The sequence below is a fragment of the Grammomys surdaster genome, unplaced genomic scaffold (genome assembly GCF_004785775.1).
Source record: "Grammomys surdaster isolate TR1022 unplaced genomic scaffold, NIH_TR_1.0 211, whole genome shotgun sequence".
Classification (NCBI taxonomy): Eukaryota; Metazoa; Chordata; class Mammalia; order Rodentia; family Muridae; genus Grammomys; species Grammomys surdaster.
The window spans coordinates 1,559,268-1,578,297 of NW_021604656.1; the positions used below are offsets into that span (position 1 = coordinate 1,559,268).

General features: G+C 44.3%; 1 protein-coding gene across 3 annotated transcripts in view; it reads right to left on the reverse strand.

Moving 5' to 3' along the window:
- Diras2 (DIRAS family GTPase 2) overlaps positions 1-19,030 on the reverse strand; it is a 78,321-nt gene that overhangs the window by 2,389 nt on the left and 56,902 nt on the right. The window contains exon 1 of one of the 3 annotated variants that reach the window (XM_028771998.1): positions 12,004-12,060. The exons of the other annotated variants lie outside the window; for them this stretch is intronic. The gene's annotated coding sequence lies outside the window, so the exon portion shown is untranslated. Of the gene's footprint in view, positions 1-12,003; positions 12,061-19,030 lie in introns of those variants that run through there. 3 annotated transcript variants of the gene reach the window in all.

Below are 19,030 nucleotides of genomic sequence, written 5' to 3' on the forward strand. Positions count from 1 at the left end.
TGTGTGTGTATGTGTATATATATGAGTATGTGTATGTGTATGTGTGTAACATAAATTGAATTCAACAGATTGAAAAAAGAGAGCATGAAATTGGAAATGGAGTGGGGCAGGATTCAGTGGAGTTGGGTTGGGGGAATACATAATTGTAATACATTGTATCCATGTATGGAGTTCTCAAATAACAAATTGAAATCATAACTAAGTGATTAGAGAGGGAAAGAGGAAGATACCCAAGGTCTAACTCTGGCTGTCCTGTGAATACACACATATGTGCATGTACACTCTAACACACACGTGCACAAGTATGTACACAGTGCATACATTACACAGACAGACAGACAGACAAACACACACACACACACACACAAACACACATGGTTTCCTTTCTTTTCAAACTCTGAGAGGGGTAAATAAGAAAAGCGAGGCTCCCAGGATTCAGCATTATGTATATTAAATGTTTCTGCTCCCAGTATACAGCCTTAAGTATGTTGAATGTTTCTATTAGTCCATGAAATCCTCTACCTTTTTGAGAAGTTGGTGTCATTATCAGTGTGGCCATACTGGAAACAAGAGACAAGGAATTCTATGCCCCCAACATCATATACCATAAAGAGACATCATGGCCACTCACAGGCTGCCACAAGGCAGGTCCGGCCACTTTGTCTTGGGTGTCAGACAACTCATAGTATAGACTGTGTCTTCTGGGTAGGAAGACTTAAATGCTCACTAAGAAGCGTGCATGTTTTAATCACGAACTCTAAAACAAGTACATGCTTAATTTTTAAAAAGTCTTAGATCTTGCCATTATGAGTATGATGATACGAGGTATGTGTTCACTGTTACTAAGATTTAATCCAGTGAGATCTCTGCTCCCTGTGAGGATTGCCCAGCAGTGTAAAGAGCATGGGAATAGACTTTCTTAGGGGCTAGAGAAATGGCGTGGTAATTAAAAGTGCATTCTGTTCTCACAGAGGACCCAAGCATTGCTCTCAGAACCATGTCAATGTCTAATAACTCCAACTCCAGGGGATCTGGTACCCTCTTCTAGAGCCCATGGGTTTCTGCAAACACAGGCACATACCCACACGTAGACACACATGCATAATCAAAAGTGCATAGTAAAAGAGATAAAATCATTTAAGTATACTTCCTTCATTTACAAACAATCAGATATCTTTCCTCTGGACCTTCTTAGACAAAGAAAGGGACACCCTACGCAAAGCCATAGAAAAACTAAACCATGCCCACATTTTTAAACTAAAATTGACCTTAGATATGTGCTTTTTAAGCATGGCGCCTATTGTTTTGTTGCAAGGAGGCAGCATGCTAAGACTTCATTTTCTTAGTTTTTGAGTTACTAAGGAGCGACAGTGAGCTTTCCTGTACAAAAATAATTTTCAGAGTGCAGTAAAAAGCTATCAACTGTAAATAAATATAGGCAGGAAATGGGTTTGTGTCAGAGAGCATGAGATCTTTTCATGATTTTCTTCTTCTATGTCCTGCACATTTGCCTACGTACTGAGTCAGCTAAGTTTTCTGTGTTCTAGACTGTGCTAGATACTACCAAACAACTTGTGGTCGTTTGAATATGCTTGGCCCAGGGAGTGGCACTATTAGGAGATGTAGAACTCTACTCTTGTTAGAGTAGGTGTGGCCTTGTTGGAGGAAGTATATCACTGTGGGCGTGGGCTTCAAGACTCTCATCCTAGCTGCCTGGAAGCCAGTATTCTGCAAGCAGCCTTCAGATGAAGATGGAGAACTCTCAGCTCCTCCTGCACCGTGCCTGCCTGGATGCTGCCATACTCCTGCCTTGATGATAATGGACTGAACCTCTGAACCTGTAAGCCAGCCCCAATTAAATGTTATCCTTTTAAGAGTTGCCTTGGTCACGGTGTCTGATCACAGCAGTAAACCCTAACTAAGACACAGCTGACTCAATTCAGTTGTCAGTTTTTATGGAATATACTGCGCCTTACCAAACAACTAACTTAACATCAGTGCTAAAATAGAACAGGAAGATGTCAGACCATTAATTAATGGAAGTCTGCTCAGGAGTTTGATTAAGTCTATTTGATGTTTATGAGATAATTAAGATCAATCTAGGTATGCAGCAGTATGACAAATTGTCCTGAAATTTAGATTTTAAAACAAAAGCAATGGCATCTGGGATCTGATTTGAAATGTCCCTTTCCAGCCTCAGTATGGGAGGCCCTCGCTGCTGGGAGGGCTATGCTCTCATGCACTCTTGGCTGGTGTTATAACTACATAGCCCTGGCTTGAACGGAAGGACACAGCTATACAGTAACATGTCATTAGATCTGGACCTTAGTGTTGCCAACAGAGCTCTTCGTTCACACCACAAGAGTTTGAAGAATTTCCTGGCACATGGGACCTTATGTTATACTCTCTACATAATTCAGCTGGCCCAAGAAGCAATAATAAATGTACTAGTATCCAAGGCTACCAATGTTTATCTGTCTAAAGAAATATCTACTTTGGTTTGGCTAGAGTCCAGGTTGGTAAGAATCCAAGAAGCTACTGTCTGTAAGGATCTGAGACAGAGTGTACTCAAAGGATGTAAACTGTGATGTACAGTCAACGGGAGAGGGGTGGGACATAACCTCATGTTCTACCTCAGAATGGTTTATGTACTTCATGTCCATAAAATACTCCCATAGACCCTGCAAAGTCAGTGTTTAGCCAAAAGAAGCCTAGAGCAATCTAGGGTCCCAAAACACAAGAGTTTTATTCAGTATGGCCCACACAACATATGCTGTTACACAATTACAGAAGGCAAGAGGCTCCACTGGGGCATATGACTCTGTCTGGAGCCCAAGGAACATCTTATGAAGACTGGGGTTGGCCAGATGGCAAGTGGATGAAAGGATTTTTGGTCCCAAGGCAGGGCCATATGGAAAGGAGAAAATGCGAGAAAAACAGGATGCTTGTGTCCTTTGGCATCTGGGGTGGTGGTGTGAAGACCTGTGCAAATTCTAGCAAGGTGGAAGTCGGGGGCAGGTGGGCCACAGACTTATGATGGAACTGAATAAAGAATAGATAATTCAAAAAAACAAATCCAAAAACCCCTGGTTTTTGGTTCGTTTCACATGCAAGTCATTAATTTCTCTTTAGCTAAGATAGCTACCCAGATAGGTGGGGATACTCTAATTACTAAAATCAGAATTAAATGGGAGGCAGGATGACTGGCTTTACAAACATAAAGACTATAAGAAATACAAAGGGCTCCTTGTCTCCATAAAATCCATGAGGGTCCTCCAGGGTATTAAATCAGTAGCCAGAAGCTACACACACACACACACACACACACACACACACACACACACACACACCAAACAAACAAACAAACAAAACCGGTCTAGTCAGCTTAACCAGTGAGTTCCACAAACCCTTAAAATCCAAACACTATCAATTCTCCATAAGCTTTACCCAGAAAAGTTAAAGAAGAAATACCATTCCTTACTCTTTCTCAAGTCTCATATCATATTACTTTGACACAAAAGCCAGACAGATGTCCCAAGAAAACTATATACTAGTATCTCTTGATGATATATAGAAAAACACCCAACCAAATACCAGGTACATGAAACCCTCGAAATATAAAGAGATCGTATGACATAACCAAGAGGGGTTTATACCAAAAAGACAAATTACAACGTACTTGAAGATTAAATGATATAATGGGGCCAGCAAGATGGCTTAGCAGGAAAAGGAGCTTGCTGTTAAAGCTGATGACCTGAGTTCTATCCTTCAATCCCTGGGATCTACATGGTGGAAGGAGAGACCTGAATCCTGTCAAGGATGACTACCATGTATGTGCCACAGTAAGCATGGTGCATACACACATACACACACACACACACACACACACACACCAGGAACAAAAGGAAGATTCCTTAGACAAAGGGCACACTGTGAAAAGCTCAGTGTGGATGGCATTAAGGGTAGAGACTAAATGTGCCTCCCTCAGAATGGGAGAGAGATGAGGTGCTGACTCTGCCATTCTCAGCCTGCATTCAGCAAATTCAGGCACAAACACGAAGCAAAAGCCTATGTCAGGTTCGTGCCTGTCTTCTAAGGAGCGTGTGTTAAAGGCTGTGGAACCTTTAAGAAGTGGGGTCTAGTGAAAAGCTTGGGGAGTGCTTATGGTCTGTTCTCATAGGAGATTGAAGGTCTGTGATCTGTTCCCCGTTCTCTTTTGCTCTGACACACACTCCCACCGTGAAATATCATCACCCAGGCTTAGAACAGGGGCTTATCAACCAGTCATTGGAAGGACCCCTAAAACTTGTGAGCCAAAACAACGTTTTTTTCCTTTCTAAGTTGATTGCCTCTGGTGTTTGTTATAGTGCCAGACATACGGTAACTGACCCAGGGAGAGAAAATTTATCTGTGGTTGCCCTGGGATGAGGTGAGTAGATACTGAGGGATGAGAGGTGATTGGTCAGGTACACGTAAATCCTCTACCATTGACAGTGCTGATGGGGTCAGTCCTGGAAATACACCAGAAGCACCAAATCATACATTTTAATTATTTAAATTGGATGAGTTGTACCTCTGTAAAGTTGTTACTCAAGAAAAATGCTGATAGAGGCAGTAATCATCTGTGTGTAATTCGGTGTCTACTGGCTCTAAAACTGGCTCCTAGATCCAGAGGAATGGAAATGAGTTCTTTTTGATAATAACATATCAAATACAACAGGTTAGATTGTATTCCTATTAGATGATGGGACTGGCCTTGCACTCACAACAGAAGCGCCTGCTGTGAGAGGCCACATGCAGAGTAAATAAATGCATTCCTATGCTAAGCAAAAGAGCTAGAGAGTGCACCGACCACAGCCTGATTAAACCTGACAGTTGCCTACTGGGGACTAGGAAAGTGGAACATCTTGACATGGGGGGGGCGTGGAACTGACGTTAACACTGTGCTATTACATAAGGTGGTTATCTAGATCATTCCCAGTAGCATTTTTATTTACTTAGAATTAGCATAGAATTAAAATCTGAAGTTTTAAAACAATTCGCAAAATTCTAGGGAATCCAGAAGGATCTGTCATCTGACGCTCAGGTAGTCTGGCTCACTGTGCTATGAAAGAGAGAGAGTGAGGCTTTGACTTTGGAAAACTGGGAGTTCAGTGAAGACAAAGTGAGTCTTGCTCAAGAGATGAACTGGTGGAAGTGACAGGGGAGTCATGGCGGGAAGCACGGAAGCACAGAAGTGAGTATGAGACAGCTATAGACCAGACAAGGAGTGTAGCGCTCTCTTTAAAGAAGTGTAGCAACTGAGGAGCAGGGAAGGAGAGTGCAGAGTCATACAGGGCTCAGAGGAGTGGGAAATACTGTATACATTTAGTGCTGGATAAACCATCTGGAAGGGTCCAGGAGGCCCTAGAATCCAGTGCATGTGGCAGGGTTGTCTTTACTCAAAGAAAAGACCAGAGGCAGAGGGATGATCCATGGGTAGTCAGATAGATAGACAGAAGATAGATTGATATGAGAGAGAGAGAGAGAAGAGAGAGAGAGAGAGAGAGAGAGAGAGATGATAGAAGATAGATTGGTGATAGATGGTAGATAGATGAGAGATAGATAGAAGATTGATAGAGATAGGTAAAAGATTAATGAGATAGATAGATAGATAGATAGAATTAGATAGATAGATAGATGATAGATAGATAGATAGAAGATAGATAGATAGACAGATGATAGATAGATAGATAGATAGATAGATAGATAGATGATAGAGAGAGATAGAATTAGATAGACCCCCAGAATTTAAATCCTCTAAAGCTATTTGCCATTTGTTCTAAACCTTGAAATCAGCATTCCATTCTTTGTCTTTGGGTTTCTTCCAGCCCCTGTCTGTGGACACCACGGACAGGATTTAAACAGGAGTAGACAACAGGACAGACCATCTGTGCAGGAAAGGACACCTGTTCCTATCACACGTTGCTGACTGAGGATTAATTTGTTGTTTGCCACATTTGGAATTATTTGGAATGTTTTCCCCCTAAATTGTTCTCAGCTCGCAATTTGTTTTTCTTTCAATTTGTCTGCTGCCTTGAGCACACTGCGTGTTTGGGATATAGACATGACTGGTAAATTGTGTTCAGTGGAGCCGTGGCTCAGTGTGATTTTAGTGTCCCTCGAGCTTTAATCCCAGTGGGGAGGAGTTGAGTGGGGAAAAACTCACTATGGCTCTAGTGTTTACAGATGGGAACTTGGGAACATGGCTCTGTGAAAAGAAGATGGCCCCCTACAACTGATTCTTGTGGCATTATAAGAACAGAAACCATGTCACATGTACATACAAGCTATGCCCCACATCACCTCGGGATGTCACCATCAAGAAGGCTATCACCAGAAACAGAAGGCTTCTCCATCATGCACCTCAACCACGAGCTAAAGAAAGTAGCCTGCCTTAGATACTTCATTATAGTAACACAATTTTGGTCAATATGGATGGTATTCCAATGGTTATTCACAAGTCCTCTCACCTGATTGAAAGTCCACCTCATGAGGATGGACTCCTACCTATGGAGACTACACAGCAGGCCCTCACAGCATCTACATCCCCAGATTCAACCAACCTCAGATCAAAGACGTCAAGGAAAAAAGATAGTCTATATTTAACATAATCAGTATGCATATTCGTTTGTTACTCTTCCCTAAGTGACACAATGTAACAAGGATTGATATTATATGGAGTGTTCCGTTGGAAGTCTATAGGAAGGTATGTGGAGCTCCTAAGCACTCTCCATTTCAGATGAGGGGGCCTGAGCACCCGGGGATACTTGTATTCTGGGGAGAGGTGTTTTCTGGGACTCAAGGATATCAAGGATGGGGAGGTGAAACTAGAGAAAAGTGAACAAGCCGAAGGAATTCGGCATTTAAAAACACCCAATAACTTGGATTCCTTCCTTGCAGACAATCTTCTCATCCTCAGCTCAGAGGTTCTCATGTCACCCGCAGGATGCAGACACCACCTCTGAGAAGTGTTCATCTTGCTCTTCCATGGTACATGCCCTCATTATAACACTTCAGATTGTAACAGTATCCCCTTTCTTGTCTTCTTGTTCAAGGTACGGTCTCGCTATGTAGCCGTGGCTGGCCTCAAACACGCTATGCAAACCAGGCTGGCTTCAAATACACAGAGAACTGCTTGCCTCTGCCTCCTGAGTACCAGGACTAAAGGTGTCCTATACTGCGTTCATTGTTCCCTTTAAATGTTCCCAAAATGTTCGCCCTTGAGAGCCAACCTGAACTATTCATAAAAAGCAAATGAACAGTGGCTATGATTGATATTGTAACATGGAAAAGGGGTGGTTTTGCAAGAAAGTTAAAGATACATCTATGAGTTTTCCAAGTAAGCCATACTTAGTTATATTATAATATGGACAAAGAGGATCTTGTGCAGCCCAAGCTGGGCTAAAACTTGGCCTACCAAATGCTGGAATTTTTTCGGAGCTAATCCCAGAAAAGTGGTACACCACACCCAACCAACTGCAAGTTATATTTTCATATAGAGAGCTAGATATAGATATAAATATAGAGATATGTCTTGATATACACACTGGTTTGTTTCATGTTCCAGGTCCCTTCCTAGCTGACTATAACACACGGTAGGTTTATTTGATGGTGAAGTTTCCCTGGTCATCAAAGAGTCAACCATACAAGCCTTGTCTTTCTCCTAAGTATAAACCCCTTTTGGTTGTTTTATGTGTGATGGAGACCCTTGTCTGGAAATGTTAGGGCAAGTGTAGAAGAGGCAGACTGGGCAGGAGAGTGTTAGGTGCTCGTCACAGGATGCCCAGTGTCTGCAAGAATGAAACAGAGAAGGATAGAGGAGGAATGGGGGACACCAGGGATTGGAGGAGCTTTTGTGAGGCAAATAAGCTCACAGCTTAAGCTTGGCACTTTCATTTGGGGTAAGCAGGACATCAAGAGCCAATGAAATGCTCTTAGGGTATTGTCAAGACTAACCAGATCCTGGCTACAATATTAGGGTCTACTTTGTTTCTTTCCTGTCATGTTGGTAAAAGCGATGACCAAGGAGATAAGTAATAACACTGCCCCCTGGTCGAAGGGCCAGTTATCAATGTTCAATGCAGCATGCTGACCCCTGGGGAAAGGAAGTCTAAAGGACAGAGGCTCCTGGGGGACAGGACTCTGCACATCTGGAACAAGGCAGCGATGCGCGGCGTGACACTGGCCTGAGGGCCTTACTCACTGTCAGAGACCAGAGCGCAAGGCTGCCCATGTGTACAAGGTCAGGTCCACTTCTACACTAGCCAAATAAAACTTACCAAGCTGGTAAGTGACTGGATGGGAGTTTTAGAATTGTTTGCTATCCTGTGGCTCATTTTTGGTTCCAAATCTGAGACGTTGTCACCAAATGCCACGTCATGGGGATCTCCCATGTGTCTTCTAAGAGTTCTGTGGCTGTAGCTTGTACTGCTGATCCACAAAGAACTAACTCACAGACAAGGTACAAGCTGTGTTTCAGGCGGCATCCCTTCCTTACGTCCAGTTGTCTCACCGTCATTCACTCCACCCTCATGTGCTCCCACCTTTTCTGATTGATAGCCTAGGCCCCTGTTAAAAATGAAACAACGGGGGCTAGGGAAGTGGCTCAGTGGTTAAGAGTGCTGGCTGCTCTCTCAGAGGACCTGAGTTCAGTTCCCAGCACTCAGCTTGGGCAGTTCACATCTACCTGAAACTCCAGGTCCCAGAATGTAATGCTCTCTTCTAGACTCTATGGGCACGTGTACACACTCATATATAAGCACATGTGTGGGCATGCACACATACATACCACATATCACACACATCACGTACATCTCACACCATATCACACACACACACACACTTCACACATTATACCACATACCACACTATTAGTCAAGTGTAACCACGAGCCTTTGTTTCTCGATTCTTATGTCTACCCATTTGGTCCCCAGGCTCCCACATATGCTAGAGCCACACTGTTTTGACTTCTGTAACTTTGGGGTAACTTTGTGAATGGTAGTCTAAGTTTATTCTCCCTTTTTGAGGTAGTTTTGAACCACTTAAGATCCCTCACCATCCCACATAAGCAAATAAGTTAGGTTTCATTCAACATTTGCCTAGCAAAGGATTTTTACTGAGAAAGTTAAGGAGGAATTCAGAGAAGAGGGGCCAATGTGCAGTCTCAGAAGGATCTAGGACCCTCAATATAGAAAGAATGTCTACAATCGAGAGAGTAAAAGATGAGCAAACAGAAGCACCAACAGGAATCTCCAGACATTTCTCTAAAACACATCTGCTTTAGAGGGTCTGACGCCAGCCATTAGACACAGAAACCCAAAGCCCAGTGAAGGACTGCTTTACACTCAAGGTAACTATTCAAAACAAAATAAAATTGTAAGTGAGGGCTGAAGAGATGGCTAAGCAGTTAAGAGTGTTTGCTGCTCTTCCAAAGAACATGAATTCTGTTCCTTGAGCCTGAGTTAGCTCACAACAGCCTTAATATGCCATGCTCCCACTTCCATGGGCACACACACACAGATATACACATCATTTTAAAACGGGACAATAACAAATGATGGCAGTGATGTAGAAAAGCAAAAACTCACTATGATGGCAGAGGCAGACTAAGGCACTGCTTCTTTGGAGAACGCTAAATATAGAATTACTAAGTGATCCAGTAACTCCACTTCCCAGGACATGGGCCACCAGCAGATTGCTGGCCCTCAAGTACTCACAGCCACCATTATTCACAAGAGCTGAGAGCTGGGGGCCTTTCACATCCCACCAGCAAATGAAGGGATAAACAAGTGGAATATATACAGGAGAAGGCGTGTCCTTCAGCCTGGGTCAGGGTTGTGGGAGAAGTTCCAACATCACACACCAACCTAGAAGACAGTGTGAGTAAGAGGAGCTAAGCTTGTCGCAAAAAGATGCTGAGGCTGAGAAGAAGACTCAATGGAGCATTCCCGAGACACACTTAGAAAAAAGAAATTTCCAGGTGTGATGGCTGATAACCCAGCACTGAGGAGATGGAGATAAGAAGAAACATGAGGTTTGTTGACCAGCCTGACTGAAGAGTTCCAGACTAGAAGGAGACCCAGTGTCAAAACCTGCGGTTAGACGGCATCTTCAATACGTCCACACACGAATGCATGTGCATACACACCAACATGAAAATCACATACACAGAGTCTGTGGTCTCGTCTGTGAGGATGTAGGCCATGTTCAAAATCATAGAGGCAGGACACAGAACTGGGGTGCAGAGTTAATGGGAGTTGCTGAATGAGTGGAATGTTGGTCCTGTAGGATGGAACGCTCTCGAAACAGGGTTTGTGTGGGATCCGTGTGGTGGAACTGCCCAGCAACATGGCTGCACCAATGCCATCAGACTGTGTACTTGGAAATGGTTTAGTGTGGCAGCTTTTATGTTGTGAAGATTTCCCCACAATAAAAATACAGAAGACCATATACAGGAAGTTTTTTTTTTTTCCTAATCCTTTAGCAAGAAGTGTCAGTAAAAATGTTGATATTAGCCAAGCAGACAGTCTTCTGTTGTCTGCACTACACGATATAAACAGCAAGGATCTAATCTGGTCTGACAGCCGCTTCCCCAATCTAATTTCTCCAGAAGACCAATGAAAATGCACACCTCTCTTCCAGTTCTAATTTTATATTGGGTTAATGGCAGGGAGGAGTGGGGACTGTTGGGCGCAGCACTTAGAGCCGAGCCAGCTCACACTTTTAAACATTGTAGCCATCAGCTACTGGGAGAGCATCTGGGCTTTGTCAAAGCAGGCAGTACTGGATTTGAAGGCTTTTGATTTGGACAGCTCACACACACGATTCTGACATCAATTGCACATTAAAATGATAATCCTCTGTCTTTATGTTTATACCTATATTATTTAAACCAATAACACTTCTGTATCTTTTAATATTTATTTACTGTGTATGTCGAGGGAGAGTGCTGTGGTGTTCATGTTGGGATCAGGAGACAACTTTTGGGAGTCAGTTCTCTCCTTCACTCTATGGGCCCTTGGGATGGGTCTTGAGGTCATCAGGCTTGGCAGGAAGTACCTTTAATTTCTGAGCCATCTTGATTATTCCAGTCTTTTAGATCATTTAAATGTGGTTACGGAAAGACTGTGGCAGCTCACTCCTGTGATTCTGTGTAAGGGGGTGAGGGCAGGACATTCAGGAGTTCTAAACCAATCTGTGTTAGATGACTGTCTCAAAAAATGAAATAAACAAAAGCTACAGCTAAAGTTATAAATCCCCTTCGTGCCTGGCACAGGGCATCTATGGATCTGCATTGCTTACCTGCCTCTCTCAAGCAACTTCAAGAGCAAAATGCCCCCATGTATGTTCAAGTTTGTAAGCACTGGTAAGGGGGGGGGTCTGTGCAGTTGAAAATAATCCTCCCCGGTATCTTGTTAAAACATCATTCCATTTATGTAGGAAACACCATTTAGGTAAGAAAAGTGTACACTGGCAGAGAAGATCCTTGGAGTTTGCAGGGGAAAAGAAAAAGGAGGAAGAAGAAGAGAAAAAGAAGGAAGGAAGGAAAGAAGGAAGGAAAAAGAGAGATGGGGGGATAATGAACAAATGTCTCCCTTCTTTCTGGTCCAGTGAAATTGCTCAGCAGATAAAGGTACTCACTGCCAAGCACTGGGGCTGAAAGCTGAGTTTCATTCCTTAACCCCACATGGTAGGGGAGAACCAATACCCCCAAAGTGATGCTCTGACCTGTACATACACAATAAATAAATAAATAAATAAATAAATAAATAAATAAATAAATTGTTTACAATAAATAAACAAATAACCATGACGACAGATTTAGTCTCCTATCGGCAAAATTAAAAACTTGAAAATCCAATTATTAGAAACCACTTCCAAATGGAAGGTTTTCCATCAGTGTGGCTCCACTCGGTTAAGGCGTGTAAATGCAATGCGTCCCATTCCGTTTCAAGAACTTACAGAGTGACTGGACAAGCCAGATGTTTGAGCAATGTTCCAAGAAAGAAATCCCATCCAATGGCGGGGATGGGAGCTGTCCACGCAGACACTGGCTCTAGCCGACAGGCTCTGGATGCCAGGAGGAGCCCTTTCATGGTTACAACACATAAGGTCAGTGTGGTGGTTTGAATGAAAATGGCCCTCATAGGCCCATAGGGAGGTGTGGCCTTGTTGGAGTATGTGCGGTCTTATTGGAGGATGTGGTCACTAGAGGAGGGTCTTGAGCCTCAAATGCTCAAGCCACGCCCAGTATAGCAATCTCTTCCTGCTGCTTGCGGATAGGATCGGGAGGTAGAATTTTCAGCTCCTCTCCAGCACCGCATCTGCCTAGATGCTGCAGTGCTTGACCCCTCACCTCATGCCTTGTGATGACAATGAACTGAACCCTTGAACTGTCGTGAGCCAGCCCCAATGAAATGCTTTCCTTTATAAGAGTCCATGATCATGGTGTCTTTTCACAATGACAAAACCCTAACTAAGACAGCTAGCAAAGTCACAAACAGGTCACAGACAGCTCCAGTGGAAACTTGGGGGAGTGAGCCAGACATCAGGTGTGAGGAGAATGGAAAACCACCAGGTTGGCACAGGGAAGTCCACTTCCACTAAAACAAGCAACATGAAGACCATGCAGGTACAGGGCAAGCCTAGAGCCAGGGGACCAAACATAAGATGCCAGCAATTCCAATACATTCTTAGAACAGCTCTGCCAGGCTGGTGAAGGAAGGCGAGAAGGGCTCTGTGTACCAAGCCAGAAGGCAGGCTCCTTCACCCTGGTGGCTCACTGCTTCTCCACCACCACACAGGTGGCATGTCTTCGCTGACTTAAACGTCAGCCCTATGCCAACAGCCACAGACCTCACAACCTACGGCCAGGACCTTCCCCCTAGCCTGCAGAGATGTGGATGACTTCCTTGACATCCTGTGGGCCCCCTGAACAAAGCTGAGCTCCCCACACAGCCACTCCCGACTCCCCTGCAGCATCATCGACTCAGCTCCTTTCAGCAGGATCCTTCCAGTTACCTAGGACAGGCAACCTGGAGTCTTCCTTACTCCAACTGCCCTCAAGCCTCCCATCTACTCCAGCAATACCTTCAGGAGAGACTCGGGCACATCCACAGGTCACTCTCCACTGCTGTTACCAGCTCTGCAAGCACTCAGATCTAGGACCAGGCATTCGGCAGCTGCTGCCCCGCTGGCCAATTACGTGTGGCCCTTGGGCTACTCCAATCCCTGTGGGCTCTAGAACATTCATTATGCTCAAACCCTTCAATCAGCCCCTGTGGTGTCTCACACACACACACACCACATACACAGATACACACTACATACACACCACACACATATATATACACCACACACATACACACACCATACACACACACATACACCACACATATACACACATACAAATACACAAACATACACACACCACAGATACATACACATGCACATCACACATACACAACACACACACAAATACACACATACACATACGCATACCACACATACAGATACACACTATATACAACACACACACATGCAGATATATATATATATATATATCACACATTCACACACCACACATACATGACACATATATGCCACACACAAATATACAAACATGCACACACCACACACCTTTTTCTACCATTGTGCCCCTAGCTCACTTCTTTCCTGCCACACAAGTCTCCACTGCCCTTGACACACCAAGCATGCTCCTGCCTCAGGACTTTCCTACTGACTGTTCCTTGTACTCAGACTGCTCTTTCTCCAGACTTCCACGGGGCTCACATTCTGGTCTGTTACAGGCTTGTGCTCCTGAATCACCCTTCTTGGTGAGAATGTCTCTGGCCCAGCTGCCTTAGTTTACAGCCCAGTCTCACCCTGGTGGTCTGTGGCCTCCTCTTTCTCATCTCTGGAGCATGCATGCTTTCCTGGCCTCCTGCACAGTTCCCATTTTGAAGTTGGATTGCACGTCTGCTTTATAAAAGCTATTCATTGGCTTTTTATCTGCTCCATTCATTGCTACTGCTGGATTCCCAAGGGGTGAGAATTGCCAACCCACAGAATGTGTGTACAAACAAACTGAAAAGGGCAGATTAATCAGCTGACCGTGGACAACAATCCCTGGGCACAGAGCTCTGCCCTAATCCCTTGCTCTGGCGCCTTTCATGAATCAATGGTAGTGACATGTGTTTTGGTGGACTGTGTGCCCCATCCCCAACCCCTTTAATACTTCTTTTTAAAAAATTACTTCTATGTCTGAGCACGTGAGTGATGGTACCTTTGGAGGCCAGAAGGGGTTGTTGGATTCCCCTGGAACTGGAGTTACAGGCAGTTGTGAATTGTTCATGTGGGTGTTGGGACCCAAGCTGGGGTCATCTGTAAGAGCAGTACATGCTTTCAATTGCAGAGCCCTCTCTCCAGCCCCATGAGTGGGTCTTGGGTGATCCCTAAGCTACAATAGCACGGGATTATGTCATTGCCACCACAGCAAGACAACTGAGTTAGTCCCCTCACCCACTGTCCCTTAACCCATGGCTGGCTGTCGTTGAAGGATCACTGTCTAATCTTGTTCAAGGCCACATGTTTTGCACAGCAAAGTAGTGTGAGCCTTTTAGATGCTAAAAGGAGATGCTAAAGGGAAAACTATTGTCAGCAGCAAGAGAAGGCCCAACCAGCATCTCAGGGGCAGCCGAGGAGAGTAGGCCACCCTTGGAGAGATCCCAGCTACTCTGCAGAGGGACAAAGAAGGTCTGAAGCAAGGGAAGTACAGAGTAAAGAAATAGCAGGGAAAACATCAGAAAAGACAGAAAACAGTGGGACAGCAAGCTAGTGCTGGGCAGAGGTCAAGAGCAGCTAGTGATGGACAGAGGTGAAATTAAGTCTTTAAGAGGTAAAGTAGATGCTATTCAGGCCTGAGGAACTGAGCCTGAGCCCTGGAATCCACACACAAATGTAGATGTAACGCCATTGTGAATTCTTGTAATTGCACTACTGGGGAGGTAGAGACAGGCAGATCCCCAGGGGCTCACTGACCAGCCAGCCTGGGTCAACAGGTCCCAGGTTCAGTGGGAGACCCTGTCTCATAAAACAAAGTAAGTCATACACTCCTGAGGAATGACACCTGAGTTTGACTTCCGACTGCCACGTGCATGCCCACCAGCACATACACACACATGTATACACCTCCACATATATCTTCTCTCTACTCGCACACACTCAACAAGAGTCTGAGGGCATCAGTGGCCACGTCACCGGATGAAGTGAGACTGTTCCCAGCAACAGTGACTTGCTCCCTAACAAAGATGGGGTACTTTACCACCGGTTCAATTGAGCATAAGGGCGCAAGGAGGAAGAGAAAGAAGACATAGCATCCTAGAAGACCAGAAAAATGTTTTGAATAGGACATCTGTGGAGGAGCACTATCTATCATCCAAGGTACTAGCTGCAGAATCTTCAGTCATGTAATGTTACACCCGGGAATGGTCAAGACTGTAAATCCAGTAAGCCTTGCAATCCAATGGAGGACTGCAATCCACTCAGCACTGGGCTCTGGGTTTCAAAGCGCTGTGTGCACAGTGTGGAGGGCTGTTTGTCTGTATGCATGTATGTATATAGTCCTGTGCAGGGGAGGAGTGAATGGATGAAAAGAAAAAGACTGCTAGTGTGTGTGTGCATGCATGTGTGTATGTGTGTGTATATATGCAGTATGTGTGCAGAGGGCGTATAGTATGAAAAGAAAGAGTGCTTATGTGTGTGTGTGTGTGTGTGTGTGTGTGTGTGTGTGTATAACAACCTCAAGTGTCAGTCTTGGTCTCCCTCCTTTGTTTGAGTCAAGTCTCTTGGCTACTCACCACTACCATAGCTGGCATGTGAGCTTCTTGGAATTTTCCCACTCTCCCATCTTCTTGTAAGAACATTGGTATTAAAGGCGTATGGCACCATGCTGCTTTTAAGTGGGTTCTGGGGATTTGAACTCAGGTCCTCCTGTTTGCATGAGAGCTTCACCCAGTGATCCAGTTTACCAGCCCCAGGCCCACACTTTCTATCAGTTTCTACAGTTCCTAGGTCTGAGTCCCTCTGGCAGTCTCGGGGCTATGGAGCAAGCTGACTTTGCCCTAAAGCTTGACTTATATTTCCATTAAGGCATCTCTGGAAGGCTAGAACTGTTTCTAAAAGGTGGGGATTGCAGGAGAGAAAATTCTCTGAATGTCACTGTCAAAGCCTCCCAAAAACATCACCAATGCGAAAAATCAGGAAACACAAGGCACAAAAGACAGACAGACTCCAATCTCCTCTGGCCAATGCTTAGGGCAGGCTCCCTGCTTCACACAGATTCAACACAGATTCAACTGAGTTTTGACTCAGTTGCCAGGGACACTCTCTTTCCAGTGAATAATTGGGAAGTAAAGGGAACATTTAGCATGCAAGTTAGCAGCTTGGTCAGACACTAAGGTCTATTGCTACGGTGAGGTAACAATGCAATGGTCTACAGTTGGAAAGAGATCAACCATGGGCGTGGGGGGGGGGCGGGGGGAGTTAGAGAGACAAATCTGAACACAGTGTCCAGGCAGTCTTCCAGGGCTGGCCTACTGAAAGAGACAGTTTGCTCTCCATCAACCGCATAGAAATCCACTTTAGAGAGTCTCTTACTCAGATAAGGCCCTTTTTGCATAAATATCTCATTTTTAAAACCTATCTGTAGAGAAAAATCTCTTATGAATAGGACTTCTAGGTTAAAGGATATAGTCCAGTGGTCCTCCATCTTTGTAACGCTACGACCCTTTAGTACAGTTCCTCATGTTGTAGTGACCCCCAACCATAAAATTATTTCATTGCTACTTTATAACTGTAATCTTGCTACTCTTATGAATTGCAATATAAAATTGTTTTTGGAGATAGAGGGTTACCAAAGGCGTCACAAACCCATACATTGAGAACCGCTGACGTCATCAATCTTAACCTCACTACATTTAGACTTTCCACTCCACAGTCACCACCAGTGTCTCTCCACCTCACACTCTGTGGGATGAAAATGCTGATTTCTCAAGCTTGCTTGATACAGAATGATGTTGAGTTCTTTGTTCTTTGTGATGGGTGAAGAGATCTGCTTCTGAGCGGTGACCTCTGATCCAAGACAATGAGCATTATTTTCATGTTAGAAGCAGCTGGTTGTATCTCTGGGCACCATATGCTCTCACCCTCTGTTCAGATGTCTCCTGGCATGAATGGACAATATTGTATTATCTTTTGTGTCTTGAGGTGAGTCTCTGGGAGTTCAAGGCCAACCTAGTGTACACAATGAGTTTCTCTCAAACTCCTCATGGCCAAGCAGAGTCAACTGCATCCAGATCTTGAACCAGACTTGTTGAATCAGTGGCTCAGAGTTTGTCTGTCTGTCTGTCTGTCTGTCTGTCTGTCTTATTTTCCAGTTGTGAGAATCAAACCCAGAGCCTTTTTCAGGTGAGCCAAGGACTCTATCACAGAACTATATTTCAGTTCTAAGACTTAGAACTAAGAGCCCAGCAAACCTCTCAAGGGATTCTGATGAGTCTAAGAAATGAGTCTTTCACCCAATTAAGAAATCAGGCTCAACTAAAACAGGTCGCAAATATCTGCTCTTTGATGCTGCTGTTAGTATTTGTGCAGAAATGCAGACTTTGTATGAATCCGACTTAAAATCATTTTTTAGTATCTCAGTTCAGAAAAATCCTCCCTACTCTGAGATTACTACGCATTCTCTCCCATATGTACATTTGCATTATGTTTAGATATTTGCTCCAAAACCCTGATTCGTTTCTGCCCCCTAAAAAGTACTGAGGTCACCACACATGTATTTGGAGGGAGTCAGACCAACATTTGAAGAAAGGAAGACTCTTCCCAGGTGAACCCACCTGGGAAAATCAAAACCCAAAACAAAAACGTTTTCTTGGTCATCATGATAATGTAGGTAATTTAGAAGCGTTTCAAATCTAGGTCACCCAGCCGTACCCACTCCCCTGTAATTCCACGCTCCTCTTTGCTCGCAAGCACTCATGCAGACCTCACTGCCACGGGCGTGTGGAATTCCTGTGGAGCACACACATCTTCTTCCATTCACTGTTTTTAATTAAATTTTAAGTGCATGCATGCATGGAGGTATATACATGTTAGTATGTGCACGGTTGCCCTTGTGAGCACATAACAGCCAAACACCACTCCGAGAAATGCTATCCATTCCTTTGACACTGGGTCTCCCATTAGCCTGTTAGATTAGATTGGCTGTTCAATGCATCCTGGGCATCTATCTGCCTCTATCTTCTCAGTACTGGGACTGCAAGCCCATGCAACCATACTGCATTTCTTTTACTTGCATTTCTGGGGCTCAAACCCAGACACCCCCCACCCCCCATGCCTGTGACACAAGCATCCTACTGACTAAACTATCTCTCTAGCTCATCCTTTTAAAATTGCAATGAAACTTATATGAAAGTAATAGTTCTAAACATACAGACTTATATAAATAATGTGGCACGTTGCATGCTGATACCTGTATAATGTGGGAATCAGGCTAAGCTTGTCTCCCTCCTCAGACACCGGCTTACGGTGAGAACTCTACAGGACATTCTCCTTGCTTTTCGAAACGCAGAGTTAATTGTTGTTATCTGAGGTTGTTGAGCACACCAGAGCACCTTGCTCCTATCAGTAAACAAGTATCCGCTGGTCAACTCCTCTCCTCCCTTGCCCCTTTCACTCTCTGTATCTGATGACCACCGGTGAAGTTCAAGGCGTGAGAGAGGGGCGAAGGTCAAGACAAAGAAGCCAGATGCTTGGCCAAGTCATTGAGCAATGAACCAACCACATTATAGGATCATTATAGGATCATTATAGCTACTGCTCTGTAACTCTCGGGGCACCATTCCATTAGTGAGGAGACGAGAAGGTAACTTACTGATCTCGGATGCTTGCACACAGGGTATTCCATGCTCGGTCATCACGCTGGGAA